Source organism: Pseudophryne corroboree, chromosome 4 (genome assembly GCF_028390025.1).
Source record: "Pseudophryne corroboree isolate aPseCor3 chromosome 4, aPseCor3.hap2, whole genome shotgun sequence".
Lineage (NCBI taxonomy): Eukaryota > Metazoa > Chordata > Amphibia > Anura > Myobatrachidae > Pseudophryne > Pseudophryne corroboree.
The window spans coordinates 26,048,034-26,060,556 of record NC_086447.1 but is presented as its reverse complement, the minus strand read 5'-3'; the positions used below and the strand labels follow the sequence as shown (position 1 = coordinate 26,060,556).

At 31.8% G+C, this 12,523-nt stretch overlaps 15 non-coding genes across 15 annotated transcripts; all 15 read left to right on the top strand.

Annotated features, from left to right (window-relative positions):
• Positions 1-290: 290 nt before the first annotated feature.
• On the top strand, positions 291-363 carry TRNAV-AAC (transfer RNA valine (anticodon AAC)). The gene has a single exon. It is a non-coding gene; the product is annotated as a tRNA-Val (tRNA).
• An 868-nt stretch (positions 364-1,231) lies between these two features.
• On the top strand, positions 1,232-1,304 carry TRNAV-CAC (transfer RNA valine (anticodon CAC)). The gene has a single exon. It is a non-coding gene; the product is annotated as a tRNA-Val (tRNA).
• A 428-nt stretch (positions 1,305-1,732) lies between these two features.
• On the top strand, positions 1,733-1,805 carry TRNAV-AAC (transfer RNA valine (anticodon AAC)). Its single transcript has one exon. It is a non-coding gene; the product is annotated as a tRNA-Val (tRNA).
• Positions 1,806-2,671: 866 nt separating this feature from the next.
• TRNAV-CAC (transfer RNA valine (anticodon CAC)) lies at positions 2,672-2,744 on the top strand. Its single transcript has one exon. It is a non-coding gene; the product is annotated as a tRNA-Val (tRNA).
• A 649-nt stretch (positions 2,745-3,393) lies between these two features.
• Positions 3,394-3,466, top strand: TRNAV-CAC (transfer RNA valine (anticodon CAC)). The gene has a single exon. It is a non-coding gene; the product is annotated as a tRNA-Val (tRNA).
• A 428-nt stretch (positions 3,467-3,894) lies between these two features.
• On the top strand, positions 3,895-3,967 carry TRNAV-AAC (transfer RNA valine (anticodon AAC)). The gene has a single exon. It is a non-coding gene; the product is annotated as a tRNA-Val (tRNA).
• A 2,095-nt stretch (positions 3,968-6,062) lies between these two features.
• On the top strand, positions 6,063-6,135 carry TRNAV-AAC (transfer RNA valine (anticodon AAC)). Its single transcript has one exon. It is a non-coding gene; the product is annotated as a tRNA-Val (tRNA).
• Positions 6,136-7,005: 870 nt separating this feature from the next.
• TRNAV-CAC (transfer RNA valine (anticodon CAC)) lies at positions 7,006-7,078 on the top strand. The gene has a single exon. It is a non-coding gene; the product is annotated as a tRNA-Val (tRNA).
• A 430-nt stretch (positions 7,079-7,508) lies between these two features.
• Positions 7,509-7,581, top strand: TRNAV-AAC (transfer RNA valine (anticodon AAC)). Its single transcript has one exon. It is a non-coding gene; the product is annotated as a tRNA-Val (tRNA).
• An 868-nt stretch (positions 7,582-8,449) lies between these two features.
• TRNAV-CAC (transfer RNA valine (anticodon CAC)) lies at positions 8,450-8,522 on the top strand. Its single transcript has one exon. It is a non-coding gene; the product is annotated as a tRNA-Val (tRNA).
• A 430-nt stretch (positions 8,523-8,952) lies between these two features.
• TRNAV-AAC (transfer RNA valine (anticodon AAC)) lies at positions 8,953-9,025 on the top strand. Its single transcript has one exon. It is a non-coding gene; the product is annotated as a tRNA-Val (tRNA).
• A 649-nt stretch (positions 9,026-9,674) lies between these two features.
• On the top strand, positions 9,675-9,747 carry TRNAV-AAC (transfer RNA valine (anticodon AAC)). Its single transcript has one exon. It is a non-coding gene; the product is annotated as a tRNA-Val (tRNA).
• Positions 9,748-10,617: 870 nt separating this feature from the next.
• TRNAV-CAC (transfer RNA valine (anticodon CAC)) lies at positions 10,618-10,690 on the top strand. The gene has a single exon. It is a non-coding gene; the product is annotated as a tRNA-Val (tRNA).
• Positions 10,691-11,121: 431 nt separating this feature from the next.
• TRNAV-AAC (transfer RNA valine (anticodon AAC)) lies at positions 11,122-11,194 on the top strand. The gene has a single exon. It is a non-coding gene; the product is annotated as a tRNA-Val (tRNA).
• A 646-nt stretch (positions 11,195-11,840) lies between these two features.
• TRNAV-AAC (transfer RNA valine (anticodon AAC)) lies at positions 11,841-11,913 on the top strand. Its single transcript has one exon. It is a non-coding gene; the product is annotated as a tRNA-Val (tRNA).
• The last annotated feature ends 610 nt before the right edge of the window (positions 11,914-12,523 follow it).

Below are 12,523 nucleotides of genomic sequence, written 5' to 3'. Positions count from 1 at the left end.
GATGGTGTTGCATTCATGAAGTACCTGTAGTGTAGAGTTATTCACATTTACCCAATATGCATAAGGTCCCCCTTCAAAATTGGTCAGAAATACATTAAAAAATATTTTTTTAGTAAATACAATGATCAGAATTGATAATAAGTGAATGTGTCCTCTTGAAATGCAAAGTGGAAAAATAGCGTCAAAAATATTAGAAAATAGGAAAAAAGTTTAGAAAAAATTATATTTCTAAGAAAAGCATGTGTCATTTGTACTTCCAGACTAGATAGGGGTGGGATCCACGAGAGTCAGTTTCTGTAGTGTAGTGGTTATTACGTTCGCCTAACACGCGAAAGGTCCCCAGTTCGAAACTGGGCAGAAACAATCTTTTAGCTTTAGAATTTTAAAACAATGAATTTTTGGGTAAAATGCTCAATAAAAATACAATCAGATAAAAAGTTTATTTTAGCATGCCATACTGAATGTCAAAGATCATTTTTTATTGGATGATGGTCGCAAATTTTTCATGTAGTATCTGTAGTGTAGTGATTTCATGTTTGCCTCACACGTGAAAGGTCCCCAGTTCGAAATTGGCAAAAACATATTTTGTTACCTAAACGCTTTGAATTCAATAATTTATATTTTGATAAATATATACTGTTGCATTGCTCAATGAAAAAGCAAGCAAAAAATCATATTGCAGAATATCAAAAGTCAATTTCCCTTCTACCATGCATATTGGATGGTGTTGCATTCATGAAGTACCTGTAGTGTAGTATTATTCACATTTAGCCAATATGCATAAGGTTCCCCTTCAAAATTGGTCAGAAATACATTAAAAATAGATTTTTTTATTAAATACAATGATCAGAACTATTAATAAGTGAATGTGTCCTCTTGAAATGCAAAGTGGAAAAAATAGCATAGAAATTATTAGAAAATAGAAAAATAAGTTTAGAAAAAAAAATTCTATGAAAACGGTTTGCCAATGGTACTTCCCGACTCCATAGTGATGAGATCTTCAAAAGTCAGTTTCTGTATTGTAGTGGTTATCACATTCGCCTAAAACACAAAAGGTCCCCAGTTCGAAACTGGGCAGAAATGTGCTGTTATCTTTAGAATTTTAAAACAAGGGATTTTTGGTTGAAATGCCAAATAAAAATGCAATCATATAAAAAGTTTATTTCAGAATGCCATAATGTATGTCAAAGATCATTTTTTATTGGATGGCGGGAGATGCTGTTTCCATGTAGTTTCTGTAGTGTAGTGGTTATCACGTTCGCCTCACACGCGAAAGATCCCCAGTTCAAAACTGGGCAGAAACATATTTTGTTACCTAAACACTTTGAATTCAATAATTTATATTTTGATAACTATCTACTGTTGCATTGCTCAATGAAAAAGCAAGCAAAAATCATATTGCAGAATATCAAAAGTCAATTTCCCTTCTACCATGCATATTGGATGGTGTTGCATTCATGAAGTACCTGTAGTGTTGAGTTATTCACATTTACCCAATATGCATAAGGTCCCCCTTCAAAATTGGTCAGAAATACATTAAAAAATATTTTTTTAGTAAATACAATGATCAGAATTGCTAATAAGTGAATGTGTCCTCTTGAAATGCAAAGTGGAAAAATAGCGTCAAAATTATTAGAAAATAGGAAAAAAGTTTAGAAAAAATTATATTTCTAAGAAAAGCATGTGTCATTTGTACTTCCAGACTAGATAGTGATGGGATCCACGAGAGTCAGTTTCTGTAGTGTAGTGGTTATCACGTTCGCCTAACACGCGAAAGGTCCCCAGTTCGAAACTGGGCAGAAACAATCTCTTAGCCTTAGAATTTTAAAACAATGAATTTTTGGGTAAAATGCTGAATAAAAATACAATCAGATAAAAGTTTATTTTAGCATGCCATACTGAATGTCAAAGATCATTTTTTATTGGATGATGGTCGCAAATTTTTCATGTAGTATCTGTAGTGTAGTGATTTCATGTTTGCCTCACACGTGAAAGGTCCCCAGTTCGAAATTGGCAGAAACATATTTTGTTACCTAAACACTTTGAATTCAATAATTTATATTTTGATAAATATATACTGTTGCATTGCTCAATAAAAAAGCAAGCAAAAAATCATATTGCAGAATATCAAAAGTCAATTTCCCTTCTACCATGCATATTGGATGGTGTTGCATTCAGGAAGTACCTGTAGTGTAGTATTATTCACATTTAGCCAATATGCATAAGGTTCCCCTTCAAAATTGGTCAGAAATACATTAAAAAATATTTTTTTATTAAATACAATGATCAGAACTATTAATAAGTGAATGTGTCCTCTTGAAATGCAAAGTGGAAAAAATAGCATAGAAATTATTAGAAAATAGAAAAATAAGTTTAGAAAAAAAAATTCTAAGAAAACGGTTTGCCAATGGTACTTCCCGACTCCATAGTGATGAGATCTTCAAAAGTCAGTTTCTGTATTGTAGTGGTTATCACATTCGCCTAAAACACAAAAGGTCCCCAGTTCGAAACTGGGCAGAAATGTGCTGTTATCTTTAGAATTTTAAAACAAGGGATTTTTGGTTGAAATGCCAAATAAAAATGCAATCATATAAAAAGTTTATTTCAGAATGCCATAATGTATGTCAAAGATCATTTTTTATTGGATGGCGGGAGATGCTGTTTCCTTGTAGTTTCTGTAGTGTAGTGGTTATCACGTTTGCCTCACACGCGAAAGATCCCCAGTTCAAAACTGGGCAAAAACATTTTTTGTTACCTAAACACTTTGAATTCAATAATTTATATTTTGATAACTATCTACTGTTGCATTGCTCAATGAAAAAGCAAGCAAAAATCATATTGCAGAATATCAAAAGTCAATTTCCCTTCTACCATGCATATTGGATGGTGTTGCATTCATGAAGTACCTGTAGTGTAGTATTATTCACATTTAGCCAATATGCATAAGGTTCCCCTTCAAAATTGGTCAGAAATACATTAAAAATAGATTTTTTTATTAAATACAATGATCAGAACTATTAATAAGTGAATGTGTCCTCTTGAAATGCAAAGTGGACAAAATAGCATAGAAATTATTAGAAAATAGAAAAATAAGTTTAGAAAAAAAAATTCTATGAAAACGGTTTGCCAATGGTACTTCCCGACTCCATAGTGATGAGATCTTCAAAAGTCAGTTTCTGTATTGTAGTGGTTATCACATTCGCCTAAAACACAAAAGGTCCCCAGTTCGAAACTGGGCAGAAATGTGCTGTTATCTTTAGAATTTTAAAACAAGGGATTTTTGGTTGAAATGCCAAATAAAAATGCAATCATATAAAAAGTTTATTTCAGAATGCCATAATGTATGTCAAAGATCATTTTTTATTGGATGGCGGGAGATGCTGCTTCCATGTGGTTTCTGTAGTGTAGTGGTTATCACGTTCGACTCACACGCGAAAGGTCCTCAGTTCAAAACTGGGCAGAAACATCTTTTGTTACCTAAACACTTTGAATTCAATAATTTATATTTTGATAACTATCTACTGTTGCATTGCTCAATGAAAAAGCAAGCAAAAATCATATTGCAGAATATCAAAAGTCAATTTCCCTTCTAAAATGCATATTGGATGGTGTTGCATTCATGAAGTACCTGTAGTGTAGAGTTATTCACATTTACCCAATATGCATAAGGTCCCCCTTCAAAATTGGTCAGAAATACATTAAAAAATATTTTTTTAGTAAATACAATGATCAGAATTGATAATAAGTGAATGTGTCCTCTTGAAATGCAAAGTGGAAAAATAGCGTCAAAATTATTAGAAAATAGGAAAAAAGTTTAGAAAAAATTATATTTCTAAGAAAAGCATGTGTCATTTGTACTTCCAGACTAGATAGTGATGGGATCCTCGAGAGTCAGTTTCTGTAGTGTAGTGGTTATCACGTTCGCCTAACACGCGAAAGGTCCCCAGTTTGAAACTGGGCAGAAACAATCTTTTAGCTTTAGAATTTTAAAACAATGAATTTTTGGGTAAAATGCTCAATAAAAATACAATCAGATAAAAAGTTTATTTTAGCATGCCATACTGAATGTCAAAGATCATTTTTTATTGGGTGATGGTCGCAAATTTTTCATGTAGTATCTGTAGTGTAGTGATTTCATGTTTGCCTCACACGTGAAAGGTCCCCAGTTCGAAATTGGCAAAAACATATTTTGTTACATAAACGCTTTGAATTCAATAATTTATATTTTGATAAATATATACTGTTGCATTGCTGAATGAAAAAGCAAGCAAAAAATCATATTGCAGAATATCAAAAGTCAATTTCCCTTCTACCATGCATATTGGATGGTGTTGCATTCAGGAAGTACCTGTAGTGTAGAGTTATTCACATTTACCCAATATGCATAAGGTCCCCCTTCAAAATTGGTCAGAAATACATTAAAAAAATATTTTTTTTAGTAAATACAATGATCAGAATTGATAATAAGTGAATGTGTCCTCTTGAAATGCAAAGTGGAAAAATAGCGTCAAAATTATTAGAAAATAGGAAAAAAAGTTTAGAAAAAATTATATTTCTAAGAAAAGCATGTGTCATTTGTACTTCCAGACTAGATAGCGATGGGACCCACAAGAGTCAGTTTCTTTAGTGTAGTGGTTATCACGTTCGCCTAACACGCAAAAGGTCCCCAATTCAAAACTGTGCAAAAACAATCTTTTAGCTTTAGAATTTTAAACCAATGAATTTTTAGGTAAAATGCTCAATAAAAATACAATCAGATAAAAAGTTTATTTTAGCATGCCATACTGAATGTTAAAGATAATTTTTTATTGGATGATGGTCGCAAATTTTTCATGTAGTATCTGTAGTGTAGTGATTTCATGTTTGCCTCACACGTGAAAGGTCCCCGGTTCGAAATTGGCAGAAACATATTTTGTTACCTAAACACTTTGAATTCAATAATTTATATTTTGATAAATATATACTGTTGCATTGCTCAATGAAAAAGCAAGCAAAAAATCATATTGCAGAATATCAAAAGTCAATTTCCCTTCTACCATGCATATTGGATGGTGTTGCATTCATGAAGTACCTGTAGTGTAGTATTATTCACATTTAGCGAATATGCATAAGGTTCCCCTTCAAAATTGGTCAGAAATACATTAAAAATAGATTTTTTTATTAAATACAATGATCAGAACTATTAGTAAGTGAATGTGTCCTCTTGAAATGCAAAGTGGAAAAAATAGCATAGAAATTATTAGAAAATAGAAAAATAAGTTTAGAAAAAAAAATTCTATGAAAACGGTTTGCCAATGGTACTTCCCGACTCCATAGTGATGAGATCTTCAAAAGTCAGTTTCTTTATTGTAGTGGTTATCACATTCGCCTAAAACACAAAAGGTCCCCAGTTCGAAACTGGGCAGAAATGTGCTGTTATCTTTAGAATTTTAAAACAAGGGATTTTTGGTTGAAATGCCAAATAAAAATGCAATCATATAAAAAGTTTATTTCAGAATGCCATAATGTATGTCAAAGATCATTTTTTATTGGATGGCGGGAGACGCTGTTTCCATGTAGTTTCTGTACTGTAGTGGTTATCACTTTCGCCTCACACGCGAAAGGTCCTAAGTTCAAAACTGGGCAGAAACATATTTTGTTACCTAAACACTTTGAATTCAATAATTTATATTTTGATAACTATCTACTGTTGCATTGCTCAATGAAAAAGCAAGCAAAAATCATATTGCAGAATATCAAAAGTCAATTTCCCTTCTACCATGCATATTGGATGGTGTTGCATTCATGAAGTACCTGTAGTGTAGAGTTATTCACATTTACCCAATATGCATAAGGTCCCCCTTCAAAATTGGTCAGAAATACGTTAAAAAAATATTTTTTTTAGTAAATACAATGATCAGAATTGATAATAAGTGAATGTGTCCTCTTGAAATGCAAAGTGGAAAAATAGCGTCAAAATTATTAGAAAATAGGAAAAAAAGTTTAGAAAAAATTATATTTCTAAGAAAAGCATGTGTCATTTGTACTTCCAGACTAGATAGTGATGGGCCCCACAAGAGTCAGTTTCTGTAGTGTAGTGGTTATCACGTTCGCCTAACACGCGAAAGGTCCCCAGTTCAAAACTGGGCAGAAACAATCTTTTAGCTTTAGAATTTTAAAACAATGAATTTTTGGGTAAAATGCTCAATAAAAATACAATCAGATAAAAAGTTTATTTTAGCATGCCATACTGAATGTCAAAGATCATTTTTTATTGGATGATGGTCGCAAATTTTTAATGTAGTATCTGTAGTGTGGTGATTTCATGTTTGCCTCACACGTGAAAGGTCCCCAGTTCGAAATTGGCAGAAACATATTTTGTGACCTAAACACTTTGAATTCAATAATTTATATTTTGATAACTATATACTGTTGCATTGCTCAATGAAAAAGCAAGCAAAAAAATCATATTGCAGAATATCAAAAGTCAATTTCCCTTCTACCATGCATATTGGATGGTGTTGCATTCATGAAGTACCTGTAGTGTAGTATTATTCACATTTAGCGAATATGCATAAGGATCCCCTTCAAAATTGGTCAGAAATACATTAAAAATAGATATTTTTTTTTAAATACAATGATCAGAACTATTAATAAGTGAATGTGTCCTCTTGAAATGCAAAGTGGAAAAAATAGCATAGAAATTATTAGAAAATAGAAAAATAAGTTTAGAAAAAAAAATTCTAAGAAAACGGTTTGCCAATGGTACTTCCCGACTCCATAGTGATGAGATCTTCAAAAGTCAGTTTCTGTATTGTAGTGGTTATCACATTCGCCTAAAACACAAAAGGTCCCCAGTTCGAAACTGGGCAGAAATGTGCTGTTATCTTTAGAATTTTAAAACAAGGGATTTTTGGTTGAAATGCCAAATAAAAATGCAATCATATAAAAAGTTTATTTCAGAATGCCATAATGTATGTCAAAGATAATTTTTTATTGGATGGCGGAAGATGCTGTTTCCATGTAGTTTCTGTAGTGTAGTGGTTATCACTTTCGCCTCACACGCGAAAGGTCCTCAGTTCAAAACTGGGCAGAAACATATTTTGTTACCTAAACACTTTGAATTCAATAATTTATATTTTGATAACTATCTACTGTTGCATTGCTTAATGAAAAAGCAAGCAAAAATCATATTGCAGAATATCAAAAGTCAATTTCCCTTCTACCATGCATATTGGATGGTGTTGCATTCATGAAGTACCTGTAGTGTAGAGTTATTCACATTTACCCAATATGCATAAGGTCCCCCTTCAAAATTGGTCAGAAATACATTAAAAAAACATTTATTTAGTAAATACAATGATCAGAATTGATAATAAGTGAATGTGTCCTCTTGAAATGCAAAGTGGAAAAATAGCATCAAAATTATTAGAAAATATGAAAAAAAGTTTAGAAAAAATTATATTTCTAAGAAAAGCATGTGTCATTTGTACTTCCAGACTAGATAGTGATGGGACCCACAAGAGTCAGTTTCTGTAGTGTAGTGGTTATCACGTTCGCCTAACATGCGAAAGGTCCCCAGTTCAAAACTGGGCAGAAACAATCTTTTAGCTTTAGAATTTTAAAACAATGAATTTTTGGGTAAAATGCTCAATAAAAATACAATCAGATAAAAAGTTTATTTTAGCATGCCATACTGAATGTCAAAGATCATTTTTTATTGGATGATAGTCGCAAATTTTTCATGTAGTATCTGTAGTGTAGTGATTTCATGTTTGCCTCACACGTGAAAGGTCCCCAGTTCGAAATTGGCAGAAACATATTTTGTTACCTAAACACTTTGAATTCAATAATTTATATTTTGATAACTATATACTGTTGCATTGCTCAATGAAAAAGCAAGCAAAAAATCATATTGCAGAATATCAAAAGTCAATTTCCCTTCTACCATGCATATTGGATGGTGTTGCATTCATGAAGTACCTGTAGTGTAGTATTATTCACATTTAGCCAATATGCATAAGGTTCCCCTTCAAAATTGGTCAGAAATACATTAAAAATAGATTTTTTTATTAAATACAATGATCAGAACTATTAATAAGTGAATGTGTCCTCTTGAAATGCAAAGTGGAAAAAATAGCATAGAAATTATTAGAAAATAGAAAAATAAGTTTAGAAAAAAAAATTCTAAGAAAACGGTTTGCCAATGGTACTTCCCGACTCCATAGTGATGAGATCTTCAAAAGTCAGTTTCTGTATTGTAGTGGTTATCACATTCGCCTAAAACACAAAAGGTCCCCAGTTCGAAACTGGGCAGAAATGTGCTGTTATCTTTAGAATTTTAAAACAAGGGATTTTTGGTTGAAATGCCAAATAAAAATGCAATCATATAAAAAGTTTATTTCAGAATGCCATAATGTATGTCAAAGATCAATTTTTATTGGATGGCGGGAGATGCTGTTTCCATGTAGTTTCTGTAGTGTAATGGTTATCACTTTCGCCTCACACGCGAAAGGTCCTCAGTTCAAAACTGGGCAGAAACATATTTTGATACCTAAACACTTTGAATTCAATAATTTATATTTTGATAACTATCTACTGTTGCATTGCTCAATGAAAAGGCAAGCAAACATCATATTGCAGAATATCAAAAGTCAATTTCCCTTCTACCATGCATATTGGATGGTGTTGCATTCATGAAGTACCTGTAGTGTAGAGTTATTCACATTTACCCAATATGCATAAGGTCCCCCTTCAAAATTGGTCAGAAATACATTAAAAAAAGATTTTTTTAGTAAATACAATGATCAGAATTGATAATAAGTGAATGTGTCCTCTTGAAATGCAAAGTGGAAAAATAGCGTCAAAATTATTAGAAAATAGGAAAAAAAGTTTAGAAAAAATTATATTTCTAAGAAAAGCATGTGTCATTTGTACTTCCAGACTAGATAGTGATGGAACCCACAAGAGTCAGTTTCTGTAATGTAGTGGTTATCACGTTCACCTAACACGCGAAAGGTCCCCAGTTCAAAACTGGGCAGAAACAATCTTTTAGCTTTAGAATTTTAAAACAATGAATTTTTGGGTAAAATGCTCAATAAAAATACAATCAGATAAAAAGTTTATTTTAGCATGTCATACTGAATGTCAAATATCATTTTTTATTGGATGATGGTCGCAAATTTTTCATGTAGTATCTGTAGTGTAGTGATTTCATGTTTGCCTCACACGTGAAAGGTCCCCAGTTCGAAATTGGCAGAAACATATTTTGTTACCTAAACACTTTGAATTCAATAATTTATATTTTGATAACTATATACTGTTGCATTGCTCAATAAAAAAGCAAGCAAAAAATCATATTGCAGAATATCAAAAGTCAATTTCCCTTCTACCATGCATATTGGATGGTGTTGCATTCATGAAGTACCTGTAGTGTAGTATTATTCACATTTAGCGAATATGCATAAGGTTCCCCTTCAAAATTGGTCAGAAATACATTAAAAATAGATTTTTTTATTAAATACAATGATCAGAACTATTAATAAGTGAATGTGTCCTCTTGAAATGCAAAGTGGAAAAATAGCGTCAAAATTATTAGAAAATAGGAAAAAAAGTTTAGAAAAAATTATATTTCTAAGAAAAGCATGTGTCATTTGTACTTCCAGACTAGAAAGTGATGGAACCCACAAGAGTCAGTTTCTGTAGTGTAGTGGTTATCACGTTCGCCTAACACGCGAAAGGTCCCCAGTTCAAAACTGGGCAGAAACAATCTTTTAGCTTTAGAATTTTAAAACAATGAATTTTTGGGTAAAATGCTCAATAAAAATACAATCAGATAAAAAGTTTATTTTAGCATGCCATACTGAATGTCAAAGATCATTTTTTATTGGATGATGGTCGCAAATTTTTCATGTAGTATCTGTAGTGTAGTGATTTCATGTTTGCCTCACACGTGAAAGGTCCCCAGTTCGAAATTGGCAGAAACATATTTTGTTAACTAAACACTTTGAATTCAATAATTTATATTTTGATAACTATATACTGTTGCATTGCTCAATGAAAAAGCAAGCAAAAAATCATATTGCAGAATATCAAAAGTCAATTTCCCTTCTACCATGCATATTGAATGGTGTTGCATTCATGAAGTACCTGTAGTTTAGTATTATTCACATTTAGCCAATATGCATAAGGTTCCCTTTCAAAATTGGTCAGAAATACATTAAAAATAGATTTTTTTTTATTAAATACAATGATCAGAACTAATAATAAGTGAATGTGTCCTCTTGAAATGCAAAGTGGAAAAAATAGCATAGAAATTATTAGAAAATAGAAAAATAAGTTTAGAAAAAAAAATTCTAAGAAAACGGTTTGCCAATGGTACTTCCCGACTCCATAGTGATGAGATCTTCAAAAGTCAGTTTCTGTATTGTAGTGGTTATCACATTCGCCTAAAACACAAAAGGTCCCCAGTTCGAAACTGGGCAGAAAAATGCTGTTATCTTTAGAATTTTAAAACAAGGGATTTTTGGTTGAAATGCCAAATAAAAATGCAATCATATAAAAAGTTTATTTCAGAATGCCATAATGTATGTCAAAGATCATTTTTTATTGGATGGCGGGAGATGCTGTTTCCATTTAGTTTCTGTTGTGTAGTGGTTATCACGTTCGCCTCACACGCGAAAGGTCCCCAGTTCGAAAATGGGCAGAAACATATTTTGTTACCTAAACACTTTGAATTCAATAATTTATATTTTGATAACTATCTACTGTTGCATTGCTAAATGAAAAAGCAAGCAAAAATCATATTGCAGAATATCAAAAGTCAATTTCCCTTCTACCATGCATATTGGATGGTGTTGCATTCATGAAGTACCTGTAGTGTAGAGTTATTCACATTTACCCAATATGCATAAGGTCCTCCTTCAAAATTGGTCAGAAATACATTAAAAAAAGATTTTTTTTAGAAAATACAATGATCAGAATTGATAATAAGTGAATGTGTCCTCTTGAAATGCAAAGTGGAAAAATAGCGTCAAAATTATTAGAAAATAGGAAAAAAAGTTTAGAAAAAATTATATTTCTAAGAAAAGCATGTGTCATTTGTACTTCCAGACTAGATAGTGATGGGACCCACAAGAGTCAGTTTCTGTAGTGTAGTGGTTATCACATTCGCCTAACACGCGAAAGGTCCCCAGTTCAAAACTGGGCAGAAACAATCTTTTAGCTTTAGAATTTTAAAACAATGAATGTTTGGGTAAAATGCTCAATAAAAATACAATCAGATAAAAAGTTTATTTTAGCATTCCATACTGAATGTCAAAGATCATTTTTTATTGGATGATGATCGCAAATTTTTCATGTAGTATCTGTAGTGTGGTGATTTCATGTTTGCCTCACACGTGAAAGGTCCCCAGTTCGAAATTGGCAGAAACATATTTTGTTACCTAAACACTTTGAATTCAATAATTTATATTTTGATAACTATATACTGTTGCATTGCTCAATGAAAAAGCAAGCAAAAAATCATATTGCAGAATATCAAAAGTCAATTTCCCTTCTACCATGCATATTGGATGGTTTTGCATTCATGAAGTACCTGTAGTGTAGAGTTATTCACATTTACCCAATATGCATAAGGTCCCCCTTCAAAATTGGTCAGAAATACATTAAAAAAATTTTTTTAGTAAATACAATGATCAGAATTGATAATAAGTGAATGTGTCCTCTTGAAATGCAAAGTGGAAAAATAGCGTCAAAATTATTAGAAAATAGGAAAAAAAGTTTAGAAAAATTACATTTCTAAGAAAAGCATGTGTCATTTGTACTTCCAGACTAGATAGTGATGAGATCCACGAGAGTCAGTTTCTGTAGTGTAGTGGTTATCACGTTCGCCTAACACGTGAAAGGTCCCCAGTTCGAAACTGGGCAGAAACAATCTTTTAGCTTTAGAATTTTAAAACAATTAATTTTTGGGTAAAATGCTCAATAAAAATACAATCAGATAAAAAGTTTATTTTAGCATGCCATACTGAATGTCAAAGATCATTTTTTATTGGATGATGGTCGCAAATTTTTCATGTAGTATCTGTAGTGTAGTGATTTCATGTTTGCCTCACACGTGAAAGGTCCCCAGTTCGAAATTGGCAGAAACATATTTTGTTACCTAAACACTTTGAATTCAATAATTTATATTTTGATAACTATATACTGTTGCATTGCTCAATGAAAAAGCAAGCAAAAAATCATATTGCAGAATATCAAAAGTCAATTTCCCTTCTACCATGCATATTGGATGGTGTTGCATTCATGAAGTACCTGTAGTGTAGTATTATTCACATTTAGCCAATATGCATAAGGTTCCCCTTCAAAATTGGTCAGAAATATATTAAAAATAGATTTTTTTTTATTAAATACAATGATCAGAACTATTAATAAGTGAATGTGTCCTCTTGAAATGCAAAGTGGACAAAATAGCATAGAAATTATTAGAAAATAGAAAAATAAGTTTAGAAAAAAAAATTCTATGAAAACGGTTTGCCAATGG